Genomic DNA, 21,646 nt, shown 5'->3' with positions numbered 1-21,646 from the left:
CATTCTGAATCAAATAGACGGTTTCTAGAAATGTATTCATTTTCTTTACACACTTTACTTTTGATAGAATGAATACTTATTGGTGCTCACTAATTATTTGGTTATAGTCTCCTTTTGTAGAAGATCAGCCCAGTTGCTACAGTAAAAACTGTTCTCCCAGACCTAGGAGCGAAGAATTCCATTGGCTTTTCCCACATCACCTTCGTGTTCCTGACTATGCTCCGGCACTGCCCCCTGGTGGCTGACCTTCTGAACTACAAGTCAGAAGCGCTATCAGGAAACTGAGAACACTCGGGAGGTGAGGCAAATTTCTCAAAATGTTCCATCGGCGCGTAACAAATTATAGTCGACATGGGCCTCCCTGATAACAAAATATCTTACTGCGAACTGTTTACCACTTTATTATTAACTACGGCAGAAAACCAAAACAAAGCTCTTTAAAAGGTCTTCGCATGTTTAAAAGCTGTGTGGCGTGGCTACTGAATGTAGACAATAATTAAGTAGATGACTGATTAATAAAAGAATATTAGATAAGCGCCTGGAAAATAAAGTACTAAGGACAGGAAGTTCTGAAGGACTGAGGACCGGCCCGGTGAAACTGGCCGCTGAGTTAGAGCCTGAACGCAAGCTTTCCTGGAGGGACACCGCCACCTTGTGTCTTTCTGAGGTTCTTCGGGTAAAAATACGCAAACCTTTAAAAAATATAATGTTCTCGAATACAATAAATTTGAAAAGTTGTTTCAAGGTTCACACAGAAATTTGTTGTGATTTTATTTTAATTCCAGTGTAGTTAATATTCAGTGTGATGTTAGTTTCACGTGGGCAGTGGAGTGATTCAACAATTCCGTCTGTTACTTCATGTTATTTCGCCCATTCCCCCACCAGCCTGCCTTCTGGAGAACATTTGTTTATTCTCTATAGTTAAGAGTCTGTTTTTTGTCTCTTTCTTCTCCCCCCCTCTTTGTCCAACTGTTTTTTTTTTTTTCTTAAATATCACATGAGTGAAATCATACGGTATTTGTCTTTCTCTGAAGGGCTCATTTGTTTAGAATTATGCTCCCTAGATCTACCCATGTTATTGCAAACGACGAGAACTCACTCTTTTTATGGCTGAATAATATTCCATTGTGTGTGTATGTTTGTGTGTATATATGTATATGTGTGTGTATGTATGTGTGTGTGTGTGTGTGTGTGTGTGTGACATCGCCGTTAGCCATTCTTCTTTTGATGGACACTTGGGCTGCTTCTATATCTTGGCTCTTGCAGATAATGCTGCAGTAAACACAGGGGTGCATATACCCTTTGGATTAGTGTCTTTGTGTTCTTCAGGTAAACACCCAGTAGTGAGATTACTGGGTCATATGGTAGCTCTATTTTCAGTTTTTTGAGGAGCCTCCATAATGTTTTCCACAGTGGCTGTACCAGTTTATATTCCCATCAATAGTGCAAGGGGGTTCCTTTTTCTTTGCATCCTTGCTAACACTTGCTGTTTCTTGCATTTTTTATTTTAGCCATTTTGACAAGTGTGAGCTAGTATCTCTTTGTAGTTTTGGTTTGCATTTGCATTTCCCTGATGATGTTGAGCATCTTTTTAATGTGTCTGTTAGCCATCTGGATGTCTTCTTTGGAGAAATGCCTGTTCATGTCTTCTGCCATTTCTCCACTGGATTATTTGTTTTTAGGGTATTGATTTATATAAGTTCTTTATATATTTTGGATACTAACCCTTTATCAGATATGCCATTTGCAAATATGAAAACAAGAATTTTTTTTAAAAAACACCATACTGAGACAGGGCTTACACTCAATAAAAGTAGACAGTTGGGTGTTAGGGTAAGTAGATGTTTAATTTTATAAAAAACAGCTAAAGTATTTTCTAAAATGGTCAGATCATTTTATATTCCCAGAGCAATCAATGAGAGTTCCAGCTGAGTCATATCTTTGTTAATACTTGATGCTGTCCTTTTAAAAAAAATCTATTCTGGTGGGTGTGTAGTAGTAGCTTATGATACTTTTAATTTTTAATAATAGTGAGTATCTTTTCATGTGGTTATTGTTCATTCATATATATTATTTTGTAAATGTTTAATTAATTTGTTTCCCTACCTAAATAGACTTGGGTTATTTTCTAATTATTGAGTTTCAAGCTTTTTAATATATGCTTTATACAAGTCTCTTTAACAGATATAAATATTATTAGTGTATTTTCCTAGTCTGTGGCTTGCCTTTTTATATTTTGAATTGTTCTTTGAAGAGCAAACATTTTAATTTTGACAAAGCCTAATTCATTAATATCTTATAGTTATACCTGTTTAAAATTTTTGCCTATACTGAGATCACAAATTTTGTTTTTTAGAAGTTTTATAGTTTTCATCTTTACTGATTTTGATTTTATTGAGATTTATTTTTTCCCATATATTTAGTTGTACCAGCACTGTTTGTTAAAAACCTGTACTTTCCTCCATTGAATTTCTTTGGCCTTTTTTTTTTTTTTTTAAATCAACTGACCATATTTGTGTGAGCTATTTCTGGAGTCCCTGTTTTGTTCCTTTTATCTATTTACCAAACCTGAGAATAACACTACATTTTCTTGCTTGTTGTTGCTCTATTTTAAGACTTGACTTCTTGAAATTTGTCCTTGTTTTTAAATTATTTTGGCTACTCTTGGTCATCTCATTTCCTTATCAGCTTTAAGATTTCCTTATAAATCATTAAGATTGCCTATGCTACTCTTGTCAAATTCTACAAAACAGCTAGCTGGGATTTTGACTGGGTCTGACACTGCATCTACCAATTTGGGGAGAATTAGCCTCTTAATAATATTGAGTTTTTCAATCCACAAGCAGATCTGTTGTTGAGTTTTGTTTTGTTTTTGTAGTTCTCAGTATATAGGTTTTGCATACATTTTGTTAAATTTATCTGAAGTATTTTTTTAAAAAAGATTTTATTTATTTATTTGACAGACAAATATCACAAGTAGGCAGAGAGGCAAGCAGAGAGAGAGGGAAAGCAGGCTCCCCACTGAGGAGACAGCTCGATGTGGGGCTCGATCCCAGGACCCTGGGATCATGACCTGAGCCAAGGGCAGATGCTTTAACTCACTGAGTCACCCAGGGGCCCCAATCTGAGATATTTTATGATTTTGATGCTAACACATAAGCATGCTATTTTAAAATTTTCATTTTCTAATTTTTTATTGCTAATATACAGACATACAAGTGATTCTGTATATTAGTTTTGCATCCTGTGGCCTTATAAATTCACTTATGAATTCCAACATAATTTTTGGAGATTCTTTAGGAACTTTTATAAGCAGTAATGCTATCTGCAAATAAAGCAAATTGATATTTTGGTTCCCAACACAAAAGGTGCCTTTCACTTCTGTCTTGCTTTTTCCTACTGGCCAGAATGGCAAGGACTTCCTGTTCAATGAAAGGTGATGGGAATGGAGCCCTGTTCCTGATCTTAGGGAAAATGAATTCCGTCTTTTGCCATAAAGTATGATGTTATTAGTTCTAGTTCTATATTTTTTTTAAAAAATGTCCTTTATCAGTTCCCCTTTACTCCTATTACAATGAAAGTTTTTTTGTAATAAATATAAACTAAATTTTGTCAAATGCATCTTTTCTTCTTCTGCTGAAGGAGGAACACATGTTTTCTCCTAACATTGAATTGCATTGATTTTTCAAATGTTAAGCCAACCTGGTACTCCTAAGAAAAATTCGACTGGGTCATAATATAATATCCTTATTATACATAGCTAGCTTCAATTTTTTAATAGCTTGTTAATAATTTTGGCATCAATGCCATGAAACATTGGCAGGCAGTTTTGAGTATTTGGTTTTGTTTATCAGTTATATTAGCTTCAAAAATTGACCTGGTAAGGGTTCTCTCTTCTACATGAGCTTGTGCTTATTACTATTATTATTACGTTGTTGTTGTCATTTAAAATGTTTGGTAAAACTCATTACTGAGGACATTTGGGCCAGAAGTTTTCCTTGTAGGAAGGTTTTTAATTATGAACTCAATTTCTTTTTATATATGTGTATATAAAAGCCATAGATAGGTAAATCGATTTACCATCAATAACCTTGTCTTACAAAGAATTTGTCCATTGCTTTTAAGTTATCAAACTTAATGACATATATTTGTACTATCTCTATCCTTTGAATGTCATAGGATTGCTAATGAACTGATATGTGTTCCAGATCTTGTGTCTTCCGGGAGTTAATCATCTTAGTGCTCCTGATCAGTGGTAGCCCAGCCCTGTGGTGTCTAGCTTACATTAGCACAGCTTAGTTTTCATCAACAGATTCCAGGGGAACTCTGCAGATTTCCTTCTCCACCCCCTATGCTTATCAGCCCTAAGAATTCCAGCCATCTTGGATTTCTTCATCTCTAATAATTACCTTCTGAACTCAAGACCACCACTCTCTGAATGGGCTCCTCCCTATCTTGTGGTTTGGCTTTGCAAAGTGCCTTTCTGGCAGAATGCTGGAGTGACTTTAAGACTCTCTTTTATATTCCCCTTATGATCAGCTTTGTATTTCCTGTTTTCCAGGCTCTGAAAACAGGTTGTTGTTGTTGTTGTTGTTGTTGTTTTTTCCCATGTATTTTGTCCAGTTTTGTCATTTTCTTACTTTGGGAGGGCAGGTGCTTTCCCAGTTTTTCCATCATGATGGGAAGCTGAAGTCCTTAAACACTCTTGGCCAAACGACTGATCTTCCTTCATCCAAGATATTCCAACCCCTTTGACAAGAGCACTTTATAGCACTAATTGTCTTAAATGGGCTGCATTATGAACAACAGAAAGGGAGAAGATACTAAAATCCACTAAATTAACTAGCTGTAACTGAGGGGACTGGATATTGCAGACAGATGGTCCTCTTGCATAGTGAATACATTATATTCTTCCTTGGTACTTAATTCTTAGGCTAGAATGAACTAAACCAAAGGCTAGGTATTAAATTTCCCATTTATTAAAGAGCTGGGAAGTAGCCATTTTGGTGAGTCACTTTGGGATGGTAGAGAAACTAAGAGATAAAATGGAAAAATAACTCTAACCTAAGAGTTGGGAAGCTTGGTTTAAATGCCAGGACTTTATATTTATTTTCCTCATTTGCTTCCATTTCTTTCTGTAAAAACAGGCAACTAAACTCACTGCTCTGTAACAATAATTCTGGTTTGGCCATTTGTACTGTTCTGTTATTTTTTATTCTCGGCTTTAGCCCATGTTAATTGGTATAATACCAGTAGGCTAAACAATTATCTTCTTAAGGGTTAAATTACTCCTATGGCATCAATTAGCAGAGGGTAGGTGTAAGAGCAGTTCAAAGAAAGTGAGTGGAAGACAAAAACAGGACATATCAAAGAGCTTTTTGTAACAGTGTAGAGATCTCTCAATTTCCAATTAAAGAGTTCTGGGTTAAAAGGATCACAAGATAGCAGGGCCTATTTTAATCTCCCATCCACTTATTAAAACAGCACTGTCAAGTAACACAGAGAGCCCAGAATTCATCTCCTCCAACAGCTAATGTAATGAACAGTAATTACGAGTGGCAGCAAAAATTTCAAGAACAAGAAAAAGAAAAAGGACACAAATTCATGCCATAACTTCAGTGAATAGTGGAGAAAGAAAAAAAACATTTTGGTGTGGCTTGGCACACCTTCCTAACCTTTACCCTAACTAAGCTCCAGAAAGAGTGAATGAAATATTGGGAATTTCCATAAATATTTTTTACCTTGGAGAAAAGTATTCTGAGGGGTTTAATAGGAAAGTTAGGCAAAATTCAAAAAGAAATCTTTAAGTCTAGAAGCCTCTAAAGGAAGGCACTGAGCAGAGATGAGAGGTATCAGATCTGTGTGGAATTAGAACAGTCTCAGGTTTTCCCCTACAATAATGGGGTACACTCTGGACTAAGTAAATAGTAGACTAGGATACTGGGTCATATCTCAGAGGAGAAAATCCACATTCTTAAACAAAGGAAACATAGATGGAACTAGGCCTATGCCATTTTCCTACATCCTCAGGCTACAGAGAAGGGAAGAGAAGCAAAATACAGCTTCTAAGCTATAGTTCTACAGAGATAAACAGGACTCTGCAAAGTATGAGGGATGCCGCAGGACAGAGAGCAAAGTGAAAGCCAACAGAATCGCCCATGTTCTGCCTAGAAATGAAAATTATCCTATTTCTATTTTTATATGTTTTAAAATTTGTATAAAAATATTTTTTTAAAAAGGATTAAGTTTAAATTATACTGTCATACTACTAAAAAATAAAATCACAAAGAAATGACAATAGCATTCAGAAGTCAGAAGTCAGATAAGGAACCTAAGAGTAGAAATCTAAGAGAAACAGAAGAAAACTCTCCACAACTACTTTCTGTGACAAAGCAAGCAAGCAAGCAAACAAACAAAAAAACAACTTAATAAAGACACGAATTGCAGAATTGCAGAAAATGATTTCTCATCAGTGAACTAATTTTAAAACTAGAATGAAATAAAAAAAGAAAACTGCACGCTAAAAATAATTGAGAACCAAAATAATATCAGAGCACAAATTACAAACAGCAAGAAACAGAAGTGAGTTAAAAATTGAACAAAGTATAAAAAGGCTTGAACCAAGCAAGGTAAAACAATTAAGAAAATATATAAAGAACAAAGGAAAAGTAACAAAAGGGAAGTCTCCTTAAATAGATAAACCAGCAGACTGAACAGACAACTTTTTACAAGATGTAAGAACACAAAACTTCTCTGAAGAATTTGTGTAAAAAACTATACAAAGTATCAGTTTTTATTGAGGCAGTTCTTATTCTGATTGATTTCAGGAATAGAGAAAGAATTCTTTAATCATACAGAGGAGACAAAATAAGAAGGACAAATTTCAAGTTAGTGCCAAATTTCTTCTTACTAACACCGTGCTAGGCTATAATGGAGTAATTAATTTCAGTCAAATTTTCAAGAAAAGTTAGGTGGCACCCAATTTTATATCCACTCAAGCCACTGATATATAAACACAGGTTATCTAAACACCATGTATACAGGAAATACAGTGTTCATAAAAACCTTTAAAAGAAAGCTACTTGACAATGAAATTAACTGATTAATAAAGAATTGTTACAACACAGTTAAAAACTGCGATCCCCTTAACCTATGGTAAGCATTTCATAATATGTAACTGTCAAATCACTATGTATCCACTTGGCATTATATATTGTACATCAACTATATTTTAATTAAAAAACAAAGACAATCTGATTCTTTTCTCTGGTACACATTTCACAAAACTCTACATGTTTTCATTGTAACAAAGGAAAACATATTTCATGATCTTTTTATTCTTATGAGATTACTGTGTACCCCAAAATTTGCTCACTTGAACTTGTATTTCTTTTAGGAAACAGGAAGAGAAAAAAGGCAAAAAACTTGCCGTCTGTATTAGCTTGCAAGGGCTGCCATAACAATGTACCAATGACTTAAACAGAGATTAATTTTCTCACAATTCTGGAGGCTAGAAATCAGAAATCAAGATGTCAGCAAAGTTGGTTTCTTCTGACCTCTCTCCCTAACTTGTAGATGTCAGTCCTCTTTCTCTATCTTCACATAATCTTACTTCTGCACTTGTCTGTGTCCAAATTTCCTTTTAAGAACATCATTTTGAAATAGGGACCACCCTAATGACCTCCTTTTGACATAATTAATTCTTTAAAGACCTTATCTCCAAATATAATCACATTCTGAGGTACTGGGGGTAGGTGAATTTGGTGGGGACACAATCCAGCCTGTAATATTCTCCATGTCTCAATGAAAAGGAAGTGTGATTAGTTGTCATTCTGTTCCATTATTATGTTCCATTATTAATCAAGGGGTCAGAACTCCTTGCCTTCTTTAAAAAAACAAGTTGGGGAGATTGGAAGGAAGACAGTGGGGAGTAGGGGGCCCTAGCTTCATCTAGTTCCTTGAATTCAGCTAGATAGCTATCAAATCATTCTGAGCACCTGTGAACTCAACCTGAGGTAATAGAAAAGAACTGCTGCAATTCTACAAATAGAAAATCAACCACTTTTTGCAAAGTAGGAAGTGTGGAGAAGTGAATCTGAGATGGTATGTTGAAAGATAAACCAAAGGGGAAGGGAGCCTCCATAGCTGGCTACTGGAGAGATACAGCACTGGAGGGCAAAACTGGAACTTTTAGAAGTCTCCTCCAGTGAGGGACATCCCTGCCCGAAAGGTGCTGAGGTGGTGAAGCAGGACAGAATCCTAGGTGGGACACTGTGGTCTCAGGATGCCCAGGGTCACAGAAAGAATGGGGGTACCTGAGTGCAGCAGAGTTCCCAAGCATTGGAGAGGGGAAGCCAGCTGCAATCAGTGAGCCAAGGAGTGGGCTTTCAGCTCAGTGTTGCCACAAACTGCAAACCGCAGCATGATCCAGTGACCGCTCTCTAAGCAGGGGCCCAGCAAGCAACAGAACCACAGCAAAGCCCCAGGGCAGGGGTGTCAGTGTGGATATGGATGTGTACCACAGGAATCTTGGAGACTCAAGCTGCAGGGTATAAACTGTGGGAGTCTGCAAAGTTTGGAGATTCAAAATAGGGTCGGTGCCTGAGATAAAAACATGTGGTCACAGGCTTGGTGAACACAGAGTGCAGACAGAAACCAGGGAGAAAAAAGTGACAGCTTTTCCTGAGGGTGCACTGCAGAGTCGGGGCTGAGATCATTCAGCTTTGGGGTTGGAGATCAGGGTGCTGCCATTTTAATTTTCATCCTCTAAAGCAGTGTGGGAAGTCTTCAGGGAACAAAAGCCACATAGAGCAATCCAGAGGGCTCACAATGAGCCCGGTCCCCTGGCAAGGGCGGTGCAACTCTGTTCAGCCAGAGACACCTGAGTGCAACAGGCTCCTCCTCCAGAAGAACAGCATGAACATCCAGCAAGTACCAAGTTTACCAATCACACAGAACTGATAGGGGAAAACAGTATATAGAATTCAAGGATTTTTCTCATGATTCTTCAGTCTTTCAGTTTAAAATTTCCTTTTCTTTTTTTATTTTCAACTTATTTTATTAATCATTTTTATGTCTATTTTTAATTTTCATTTCTACATTTACATTATATACATATATACATATTTATATATATATATAGAGAGAGAGTCTTCATTTTTGGCTTCCTTTCACTGTAATCAGTTTCATTTTTGTATCTAATTAAGTTTTTCTTTACAATTTTGGGATCCAGTGTCTTCTACCAAACAGATCAAAATACACTCAGGACCTAATGTATCACCCTGTTCTGTCTACCTGTTTGATTATATTCTCTCTCTTTTTTTCTTTCTTTCTTTTTTGGTTTCTGATCTCTTCTGATTGGTCTAACGCATATTATTACACTGGGGTTTATATTTTTGTATTTTGTTCCCTCATTCATCTATTCTTCTCTGGATGAAATAACAAGACAGAAAAATTTATCCCAGAAAAAAGAATAAGATGCAGTATTAACTGCCAGAGACTAGTAAAATGTTGGAGCTAGAATTCAGAATAATTATTATAAAGATACTAGCTGGGCTTGGAAAAAGCATAGAAGACACTAGAGGATCCCTTTCTGGAATATAATCTAATCAGGCTGAAATAAAAAAGGGTATTATTGCGAAGCAAACAACAATGGAGGTGCAAACTGCTAGGATAAATGATGCAGGAGAGAGAATGGAAGGAACTCAAATTTGGAAGGAACTCAAATATTTGTAAGTGAAAGAGCATCCTGCTCAAGAATGAATGGATCAACCAGGAAATTAAAGGAGAACTTAAAAAATACATGGAAACTAATGAGAATGAAAACACATTTCAAAACTGCGATACAGCAAAGGTGGTCCTAAGAGGGAAGTACATGGCAATACAAGCCTCTCTCAAAAAATTATAAAAATCCCAAATACACAAGCTAACTTTACACCTAAAGGACCTGGGAAAGAACAGCAAATAAAGCCTAAGCCAAAAAGGAGAAGAGAAATAAGAAAGATTAGAGGACAAATCAATGAAATAGAAACCAGAAGAACAGTAGAACAGATCAATGAAACTAGAAGTTAATTCTTTGAAAGAATTAGTAAGATCAATAAACCCCTAATCAGACTTATCCAAAAGAAAAGAAAAAGGACCCAAATTAATAAGATCATGAACCAACATCAAGGAAATACAAAAAATTTTAAGAACATATTATGAGCAATTATATGCCAACAAATTAAGCATTCTGAAGAAATGGGTGCATTCCTGGGAACCTATAAACTACCAAAACTGACCCAAAAAGAAATAGAAAACTTCATCAGACCCATAACCAACAGAGAAATTGAAGCAGTAAAAAAAATCTCCCAAAAATAAGAGTTCAGATCTGGATGGCTTTGCAGGGGACCTCTACCAAACATTTAAAGAACTAATACCTATTTTTTCTGAAGCTGTTTCAAAAATAGAAATGGAAGTGAAACTCCCAAACTTATTCTATGAGGCAGCAGTAACCTGATCCCTAAACCAGACAAAGACCCCACAAAAAGGGAGAATTATAGACCAATATCCCTGATGGATGCCAGGATACTAGCCAAGAGGATTCAACAATACATTAAAATTCACCATGACCAGGTGAGATTTACTCCTGGGATTCTTGCAAGGGTGGTTCAACATTTGCAAATCAATCAATGTGACAGACCACATTAATAAAAGAAAAGAGCAAAAGAAAAGGAAAAGAGGGAGGGAGGAAGAAAACAAACTGAGGGTTGCTGGAGGTAGATCAGGGGTGGGGTAAGTGGGTGATGGGCATTAAAGAGGGCACTTGATGTAGTGAGTACTGGGCATTATATGCTACTGATGAATCACTAAACCTACCCCAAAATTAATAATACACTATATGTTAACTAACATGAATATAAGTAAAACCAAAAATCAGAACAACAAAAAAATAATTATAACAAAACTCATCAACAAAAAGTGAGACTAAAACTGGAAATAGTTTTCTTGGCAGCACTATATTACCAAAGGCAATTAATTATAAATATCTTCAAAGGTCTGAGGGAAAATATTTAAGTTGTTTAGAACTAAGTTTTTCATATGCAATAAAACAATCAAGTGTGAGATTAGACTAAAGATATTTTGATCTCTTACACATTTTACTTAGGAAGTTATTGGTGATAAGTTGCAGCAAAATAAAAGAACCAAGCAAGTGAAAGATTTAGAATCTGGGAAACATTATCACTAACTCAAGGAACCAAAGGAAGAAAGATGTCAGGATGACACTGTGTTTCAGGTCAAGAAAATACTTTGTACAGCAGTGAGAGGACCGAGGGCTCCAGAGGGAGGTGGGAGACGTGCAGAGGAGGGAAAATGCCATACATGTGACACTCCTGAGACACAGTGATAAAGGCAGACTATGTTAAGGAAAATGGAAATAAAAACATAAACACAAAATATACAGAAAGCTGATCAAAAAAGAAACGTAACTATAATACATTTCTTGGCTGGGAAGTCAGCAATATTTATTAGGTTATAGTAATGTAAACACCATTTATTATTTTTTTAACTTTTAGAATATACCTATTTACAAAGCAAAAAATGACAACAGTAAATGCTATCAAGTCTGAAAATGTAAAAGTTCAAATGGTAAGGGCTGAGAGGTGATGGAAAGCAGCAGCCAAATAAAGACAAGCCTATAAATATCCACATCCTCTAAGTGGGGAGTTAAAAAGATACTGCCCACATTGTTAACAAAAAACAGAGGTGTGAACACACTATTTAAATGCACAAACATAGGACAAATAAAAATAGTAGTTTATACTAGGAGGATGAAAAAGGAAAAGCAGCAAGCATGTAGTGAGCTAAAGCATCATCTATCATAACAGAGGATCAATAGTATATTTAAGTAGGTAAACCTAGAAATAATTCCTATGATTTTGGGATTAGGAGAATTACCAGAAGAAACAGCTAAAATAAAAGTCAGGCTTCTAGATAATGGACCAGCAAGTCAGAGTGTTGAAGCCAAAGGCTGATGTTACTATTTACAAGTCTCTGTACCACTTGACTAAAATCCTTACTCCTTATTAGTTTAATAAAATGTTTGTGTGTGAGAGGCACTAAGGTTTATAGCTACGGAATATAGCAGGTATGAGTTTCAGACCATAAAACTAGAATATGAGACATTCATATTGTCTTTTTTGACAAATAAAAGTTAAACTGTTCCAAAGCCCCATCCTATAAGTTGCCAGAATTCAGCCTCAACTATTTACCAAGATTGTCTCACCAGGCCCTGAGTCATGCAAAGGCCCTGAGGGCTTATATAGTCTTGAACATTCAAAGAACCTCAGGTCTTCAGTCTGTGCTGGTTGTTAATGGTAAGTTCATTTTCTGACTCCTCTGTCCTTTAGAGGCCGAAAGCAGTAAACCCCTGCCCCTTGCATTTCATAAGTGCAAGCCTCCCCAACTTTTTTTTTAGTAAAATAGAATACAATTATTATAAAATAATGCACGGCATGTAGTTTGAATAAGGCTAAGTATTATTACTTGAAACTTGCTTCACACATTATATATTTTTATTTTATATATTATGTATTTTTTATTGACCCTAAACATTATCTCTTATTGACATTTATTCTATATGTCTTACTGCTACAGAACATTCATATATTCAGTCTAGTTTATAAATACAGTTTTGCAGCTGCTGGTTCTGATTATAGCTTAGTCTAGGTCTGATCATGTCAACATTAAGACCCATAATATTGACAGATAGCATTTAGAAAGGGTGAAAAAACTTTCTACTGTTAATAACCCTATTTATGCAGAAACTAACTCTGACAATCCAGATCAGGTTAAGGGAACAACTGACCAAAACACTGAAAAAGAAATACTTAGCAAGTGATTAATATTTGGTATTTATTACTTCTGTTTTTAATATAATTTTTAATAATGACATATTTGACAGAAATGAATTATAAACCATTAAAAAGTGAGTCAGTGAGTCCACATTGTAATACATAGATTAGTAAGTTAAATAATTAAATACATACATACGTACATGGAGAATGGAAGTCTACTTCCGGTAGAATTCTGAAGGCCAATCATAAATGTGATGGGAGTGCTGGAATGTCCTCATTTGTAAAAGGAGAGTAGATAAGAGATCTTGTACGCTAACATCTGCTAACAAATGCTAACATTTTTTTCCAAGTTTAGCTGCTGAATTTGTCTGTAAAGACTCAAACTTATTATTGCTGAACAATAATACATTGGGGAGACACTACTATGTAATAAAAATTGGGAATGGTCAGCATGTATTTCTTTAAATATACAGCATATAAATACATGTATACACACACACACAGACACTACACATTCATATATATACTCTCAAGTCCCCCTCCCTTTTTTTTTTCATTAAGGACCCTGTGGTATAATACAAAAATATGTATGTTTGGTCTTTGTCCCTGGTTCTTGGCACAGAGTTCCTAAAACTCTTGAAATTTCTTGTGATAGGGGTGTCTTTTGTTATTTATAAGTAATCTCTTTTGACCACCCTTGAATTTAGGCCAATGAGGTGACTTTGGGCAGGCCCCCAAGTGGCTTCAGGATGGGGGCCGATGACTGAAAGACAACTAGAATTAGATAGAGAATTCTTCTGGGCCAGAAGAGGCTGGAAATTAAATCTAATCACCAATAGCTACCGATCTAATCAACCATATGTACATAAATGATGCCTCAACAAAAACCCCTATGTGATGGGGTTCAGGGAGCTTCCCTGTTGGGGAGCACATCAATGTGTTGGAAGAGTGACACACCCAGAGAGGACATGGAAGCTCTTCATCCTCTTCCCTGCTCCCCACTCATACCTTGTCCTATACATCCCTTCCATCTGGCTGTTTGAGTTGTATCTTTTCCAATAAAGATAAAAGTAGAGCACTTCCCTAAGTCGTGTCATTTCTTGTGAATTGTCAAATCTGAAGGGCGTAGATTTTGTGAGAATCCCCACATTTGTGATTGGCTGAGCAATAGTGTGGACTGTCTGTGGACCCCACTTGTAACTGGCATCTGAAATAAGGGCCATCATGTGGGACTGAGCCCTTTAACTTGTGTGGTCTGACTCTAACACCAGGGAGAGAGTGTAAGAATTGAAATAAATAGTTGGACATTGAGTTGGTGTCACAGAATTGGTGAACTGATATGGAAAAACACACACTTGGCATCAGAAGAAAAACACTGCAGACCCAATGAGTGCTCTTGAACTAAAGGCCAGCTTTGGTGGGGTGTGGACCTTTACAGATAACTCAGAGTCCTCTCTGAATAAACTAGATCACAGAAAAGCACTTTAGAAATCATCTTCCCCAATTTCTTCAGAGACTAAACAGGTAAAATGTGCAATTTAAAAATTTTTTTTTAAATTTTTAAAAATTATTTAAGTTATTTCTACATCCAATGTGGGGCTCAAACTTACAACCCCAAGATCAAGAGTCTCATGCTCTACCAAATGAGCCAGCCAGCCCCCCACAAAGTTCACCATTTTAAAAAGTCTTGAGATAGCAACTTCACACCTTACTACAAAGAACTAACCATGCCATTTTCTATCATCCACTGTGCTTGTACTTCTTTCTACCCTACCAAGACTAGGGAAGTGGTCAGAATAAATTGTTACCGATAGGACTTTTTGCAACCCCTTTACACAGTCAGGGTTGAGATGACTCACTTTCTTGGGTGCCTGGGTGGCTCAGCCGTTAAGCGTCTGCCTTTGGGTCATGTCATAATCCGAGACTCCCTGCTCCACAGGGAGCCAGCTTCCTCCTCTCCCTCTGCCTCATGCTCTGCTTGTGCTCGCTCTCTGTCAAATAAATAAAATATTAAGGAAAGATAGAAAGATAGAAAGCAAGCAAGTGCACCTTCTTATTGCCAGTACCTAGCCAACTTCTTAACATATAGTAGGGAATCAGTTCACTAATTCAACCTAAACACCCCTAGCCTTTGGTAAATGTCAGTTCCTTGCATTCTGGGTTAGGAAACAGACAATGTGAGAAATTATTTTAACGTGACCGTGGGCAAGCTGTCAGGACAACAAACAGTGCCATATGAAGATTATTAGAACTCCAGCTTGTACCAATTGGAGGAAGGCCAGCTCTATAGAGCTTCAGGGCCTCTTGCCTCTGAGGAGGTGGAAGGATCAGAGAAAAAACAAGATTTAACATTAGAATACCTATGTTCTAGGCACTGTGCCCACTTCACTCACCGGTATTTCCTGACCTTAGGGAATTCAACACTGAAAGCTGGGCATTAATATACCCATTCTGAGGATCAGCAGACTGCAGTTCAAAATGGTTAAGGAAACTTAACCTGAGGTGACATGTTCTACGACTGTCCTGGGCACTATTGGTGCAACAACTACTGTTCTTTCCTGAGAGGACAAAGAACTTGCTTTGATACTGGTTCAGCTTATTGTGACTTACTGTGACCAGTGGCCTGACATATTTTCACTTGGTTCTATGCTCCTGACCTTCCAAAAACATAATTTATTTCATGTCCATAGAGTTTAGCCTTCAAAGCCCTTTCGCATCTATAGGGGTAATATTCTTACTACGGGGAAGGGCAGAGACTTTTATGCTCATTACACTTAGAATAATGCCAGAAGAGTTGAAAGAAATGGCCAGTTTTCCTGGTCCTCCAATCTAGGTTTTTGTTTGGTTTGCAAGGCCTCGAAAACATTCTAGAAGAGTGCTACTCTGGCCAACCATCTGCTCCAACTCCAAGTCCTTTCTTGCAAGGCTGGCTAGCTCACAGTCAAGACTGCAGGTGGCCCCCCGAATGCCATGTGTGGCTCTTAAAGCAGGGGAACAAACCTTATAAATTGTACTGATACTAATCACATCTTTAAGAAGCAAAAACAAAAAAACCAAAAACATAAACTACATTGCCATACAGAGACACAAGAGGGAATCCCCAATCATTAATGAAGAAAGAAACTATTTTCCATATAGGCCATAGGTAGGGCGGGGAAAAAGGCACAGAATTGCTACTGTTCCAAGTTGAAAAGCTAAGGAGTACGTAGTTTAAGACCATGGTACAGGCATATATATAAAGAAAACAAACACACATATATGTATATGTGTTCTTATATCAAAAAACCAGTAACACACACTATACATATGTGTGTATTAATTTTCTGATACTAGGTTGCTCTAAGTAAGGATTTGCTTTGGGCACTGTACTAGGCAGGTGATTTAAATTATTATGATCTTTGTTGCCCTTAAAAGTAAGAAACTATTAAATCTGCGATGTATACAATACTTTTTTCCTTCACTTAGTAAGCAGTGGTTACTACATGTAGACACTGCCCTAGGCGCTTGGGATTTGCCATTAAATTAGACAAAATGTCTCTCTCCTGGAACTTTTTTAGTGGGGCAGACAACAAAGAAAAAATATCCAGGTGTGGTGGTGTGGTGGCAGTGGAGGGGTGAGAAGTAAATTGTAGATATTATTTTGGAGAATACATTACTTGTCACAGGGTTATTGTGAGGACCAACTGAGAAGGAATAGTTGGAAAACTGTAAGGCCTTATTTGTGGATCATTAATCCTATAAAGCATATACTCCAACCTCTATTCATCTGTCAACGTTTGTGATAATATTCATTTAGAAATTCAACAAGTGTTTTGTAGGAGAATGCAGATAGATTTTTAGTAATTTGTAATTAGTCAATCAACTGATGTCCTCTTTCAGTGACACATTTCATGATAAGACATTCCAGGAGCCCACAAACCACACTATTAAGCAAGGTTGATCAGGAGCTGAAAACACATGGGGGAGACAAGCAAATACATGACTGTGTGAGTGGCTATGGAATGAGAAGAGTGTAGGTAGAATAAGTGTCAGGGAAATGAGACAACTGCATCCAAATAATCTTGAAAATCTACCCAGAAAAGACCTTCTCTAGCAAAATTATGACCAACGTGTAACGTAAGAGGTAGAATTCAGCTCATTTTAAACACTTTCAGTTCATTTACTTTCTGACATAAGGTTCTCCTTCAAACAAAAAAACAAAATGGTGCTTCCTGCACTCAGGTTAAATTAAACACCCTTCATTCCAAGTAGAACATTCTTAACAAGAGACAAATGGCCCAAGGGCAGATTTTGGGGTAAAACACCACTTGTAAGCAGTGACAAAGTAACTGGAACTGGAACCAGGCTTTATTTCCTACTCTTCCATCAGGGCTCAGGGCTGTCTGGACTCTTCCTCTGTGATGTGTACTTTTGTTGACTTTTTGTGGTTAGAGTTGTCTAGTGGACTAGATGGCCAAAGCCACTTCCTTTAAGGCATAGGTTTCATGGAAATGGCAGAACTACCATAAAAAGGGCATTCTTTTATTTTGGTATAGGTATTTAAACAACACAAAGCCTCAGCAACTCTTGGGGTGCTTGGCAGGCTATCAGTAGAGCACGTGACTCTGATCTTGGGCTTGTAAGCAAAAAGTCCCACACTGGGTGTACAGATTACTTACAATCTTAAAAAAAAAAAAACCACAACTACTAAGAACTTTAAAAATTTGCTACTCAAAAGTGTGGTCCATGTATCAGCAGCCATTAGCAGGCAAAAAGAAATGAATATTTTCAGACCCACCCAGACCTACTCAATCAATCTCTAGGGGTAGAACCCAAGGAGCTGTATCTTAAAATAATTCTCAAAGATGATTCTTATACTTGCTAAAGTTTGAGAAGTACTGTTTTATAACACAAATACTCTAGCTCTTAGATACATTGGTATGGTTAATTAAAAAAATCTATTTTATTTATTTTTCCTACCTAAGAGTCAATTAAGTGTGAAGGTTACTCTGGTCTATCACCAGTTATTGGTCAGCCCTCATTTTACATGTATAAATATAAAATATGTAATACTTTACCTATCCATGCATCAAGAACCAGCAAATCAGCAAAATAAAAAATAGCAAAATACATGTTATAAATAGGGACTCATAATTACCTTATATTAAGAAAATACTTGTGTCTAGAATTATCTAAGAAGATAAACACATTTGCCAGAGGCAAAGGAAGTCTACATTTTAGAATAATTTCTATCATAATTTCTATGTATATATGTGCACGTGTATATGTACATATCTAAGCATCTGTGCACACATACACATACATGTGCTTACACACATGTCCACACACACACACACACACACACACACACATTTTTGCCTTTAAGGAGCTTAGCATCTATAAAATGGGGCCATATGGATGCCCTATGATTCAAGTTCCAAGGCTATATTTTTATTTCCTTGAAGACCGCCATTCATTTAAAACTGAAGTACTTAGCATTTCAAAACAGGCAGAAAATCAGTTACTATCAATATGAGAACAGACTTTCCTCTCTGCACTGGATTCCAAAACTGAGGAACACTTCAACCATACCAGTAAGACTCCAGACTACCTTATTCATGAAGAATCAGGACATTCATCAGACATAGTTATATTATTTTCAGATGTAGGATATACTAATTCAACAATTCTCAGTGTTGCTAACCAATTTATTATAAACATACTGGAACTTTGGAAATAAAGTTCAGTAATTAAACACTGAATAAACAGACTAAATCACCGCCCCTACCCTGCCAAAGGGGAATAAACTATCTCTCCTGTTTATTACTTTTTTTTTTTTTTAAGGGAAAAGAAGGCCATTTTTCATCTCACATTCAATTATCAGTGAATTTTTCACATAATTCAGAATGCTTATGTTTCTGCTCTCTCACTCTGAAGTTTTAACCTTTATTTCATGAAGCACCTAAACATCTACAGGAGCTCCACCTGCCTGTTCAGACAAAACTCCTACCCTACCCTCAAACTCTTTGATTACCTTTACCAACATTACTTGCTCTGTTTCTTTTCCCATGATATGAAAATGTTTATGAGAAGGGGTGCTCAGAAAGTGCAGTATTTCATTTTAATTTCTCCTATAAAGCAAAATATGAAGGACAGAAGGAAGGAGGCGAAAATAACCCATGATATCCTATCAAATTTGTTTAATATCTATGATGGAAAAAAGTTAGGTTTATTTTGAAACTGTTTTAATTTACAAATACAAAACACCCTGGAAGACAAAAATGAAAGAAAAACACAAAACACATAGGCAAATTTTTACTCCATGAGCTTCTCAAATCCTCACTTATTCACCAATCCCCAAGATGGAAAAAGTCTCCTAAAAAGGTGTTCAGCCACCACTGCAAAAGAAAGAAAAATGGTCCATCTCAGTGTATAGAACATTTTAATAACAATTATTATTTGAAATACAGTTTCTATAATTTTATGGAACTAAAATCAGTTATTTGAGAACCCTAAGAGAGCATAAAGGAGAAGAACTGTACTTTGAAATCTCAGAATGGGAAAGATCCTTAGAGATGATGTGGCTTCTGCATAGGCTTATCTTAAAAACTCTAAATCCTCTTTGGGTAATGTGTTTTATGGTCTTATTTAGTAAGTCTTATTTAAGTCTTCTCTTTCTAAACAGGATGGAAAATATGAATTACATATAGGACAGTTAGTTGATTAAGTTTTTCAATTTGATACATAATCAACCGGCTGAAAATTAAGACTAAAACTAGCTCAACCATTCCCAACTACGATCACTAAAAACAGGGGTTTAATCATAATGAAAACAAAAATCACCTTTTCTACAAAAGAACTTCTAAATTTCAAAAGCCTAAACATTGTAACAGTCTGCTGAGATATACATTTCAGTATCGTTTAATAATTTTTTTAAAGTAGGCTCCACACCCAGTATGCGGCTTGAACTCACCCCCCTTGAGATCAAGTGGCAAGCTCCACCAGTCAGGGTACGTACAATCTCTGACTGGTAATGGTAAATGATATTGTGTGTCTGCCATGGAAACAATTAAAAGAAAGGAAACTGAATACTTGTTTCAAAACGCTCTTGGGAACAACCCAACTGATCTCAATCCAAAAGCGTGCGCACTAAGAGTGTCTGTCCTAAACAGTATTTTAGGCCACAACTTAGGTAATGAAATAAAAGATTCTCTAGTACAAAACTAGGATAAATAACCATGTTGGACAGAATAAAAACTCAAAAATTTTCCCTAAGGGAATCTAGGAAATAGGAATTTAACAAGGATAATGTTCCATTCTTAAACTTAAAACAAACCATCCCAACTGTTTAAACCCAGGATAAAGGAAATTTATTGTAGCAGTTATTTGTGAGAAACTGTCTGAGGATTTTAGCCAAGAGCAAGAAAACATCTGTAGCAGGCATTCAATCCAAAATACTGGATTTTAGAAGGACTGATGAAATGCGAACTGGAGCATGAAGTAAGGAATGTGACTCAGAATACGAGTGTTCAATGGAGAGCTGGCTCTTAATAAGGGTTAAAAATATAGGCTCTTGGGTCAGTCAGCCTGGGTTTTATTTCTTTATTTTTATTTATTTTTAAAAATATTTTATTAAGTCAGTTTGGGTTTTATATGCTGCTTTACCACTTACCAGCCAAGAAACTTAGGTACCTACTTTTCATGCCTCAGTTTCTTCATCTATAAAATGAAAATAGTTGTGCTAGGCTCACAGAAGTGTCGTGAGGATTAAAGGAGTTGACCAAAGCAGGAATAGTCCCTGGCACACTTGCTCAATAAATGTTAGAGATCATTATTACCACCATGACCATTAGAAAAAGATAAAGAACTATAAGCTGTTCACTTATTTCAACAAACACTTATTCACTGCTTTTCATGGGTACAGGAGAGTATGCTGGACTAGGTTCTGCTGGATACACACACACTACAGAATACATATATACACTCACATATGCATTTACATATATTAACATCTTAACATATATTAACATTTTGAGTGTGTGTGTGTATGTAAATATCTACAACAGGATTCCCTCAGAGCTCGTAATCTAAGGTGAAAGACAGGCCCTATCAAGGATGCAAGGCAGACAGTAACGTCTGGCAAGACAGAGTTAAAAAGACAGATTTAAGTGAAGGCTGGGGAAAAAATGTAAAAAGCACTCATATAACAAAATACTGAAAGAGACAAACACTTGTTATTCCAAAGGGTAAAACTAAGAAAAATGAGGGATGTTTACAGGAAACAAGTTCCACATCAATTGAAAACAGTAACTGTATCCATTAAACCTGTGTGACACTGGAATGGGAAGCAGGAGGCCCTGAGCTCTGTGGAAAAGAAGGGACTTCACAGAAACCCACCCCACCCCTTCTGTTTACTGATGAGGTTAAGTATAGCCCAGGGATGCAGAGTGTTTCTACCTGAGTATTCTCTGCATGCTTCCAGCATTCTAGCGTGGGTATTCCTCACCAGTAATATCGCAGAGATTTCTGAAGTGATGGAGTAGATTGAGACCTGATCCTTTCCACGTCTAACTTTCACTGATCCTAAAGTCTCTCTTTGCAGAACTTCTGTTTAATAACTTATGCTTAATAACTATAATGACCTACTTAAAAAATCCACCTGACAGTATCATTCAGTCACTTGTCATTTAGAAGACAAATTCCACCAGTATCTAGAGTAAAGCATCTAGGACTTAAAAAAATTTATAGTATACAAAGCATTTGTTTTCCCCTTAGATTTTACTTATTAGAGAGAGAGAGAGAGCGCACAAGTAGGCAGAGCAGCAGAGGGA

Source organism: Mustela nivalis, assembly GCF_964662115.1.
Source record: "Mustela nivalis genome assembly, chromosome: 12".
In the NCBI taxonomy this organism is placed as follows: domain Eukaryota; kingdom Metazoa; phylum Chordata; class Mammalia; order Carnivora; family Mustelidae; genus Mustela; species Mustela nivalis.
This window is presented reverse-complemented; position numbering follows the sequence as displayed.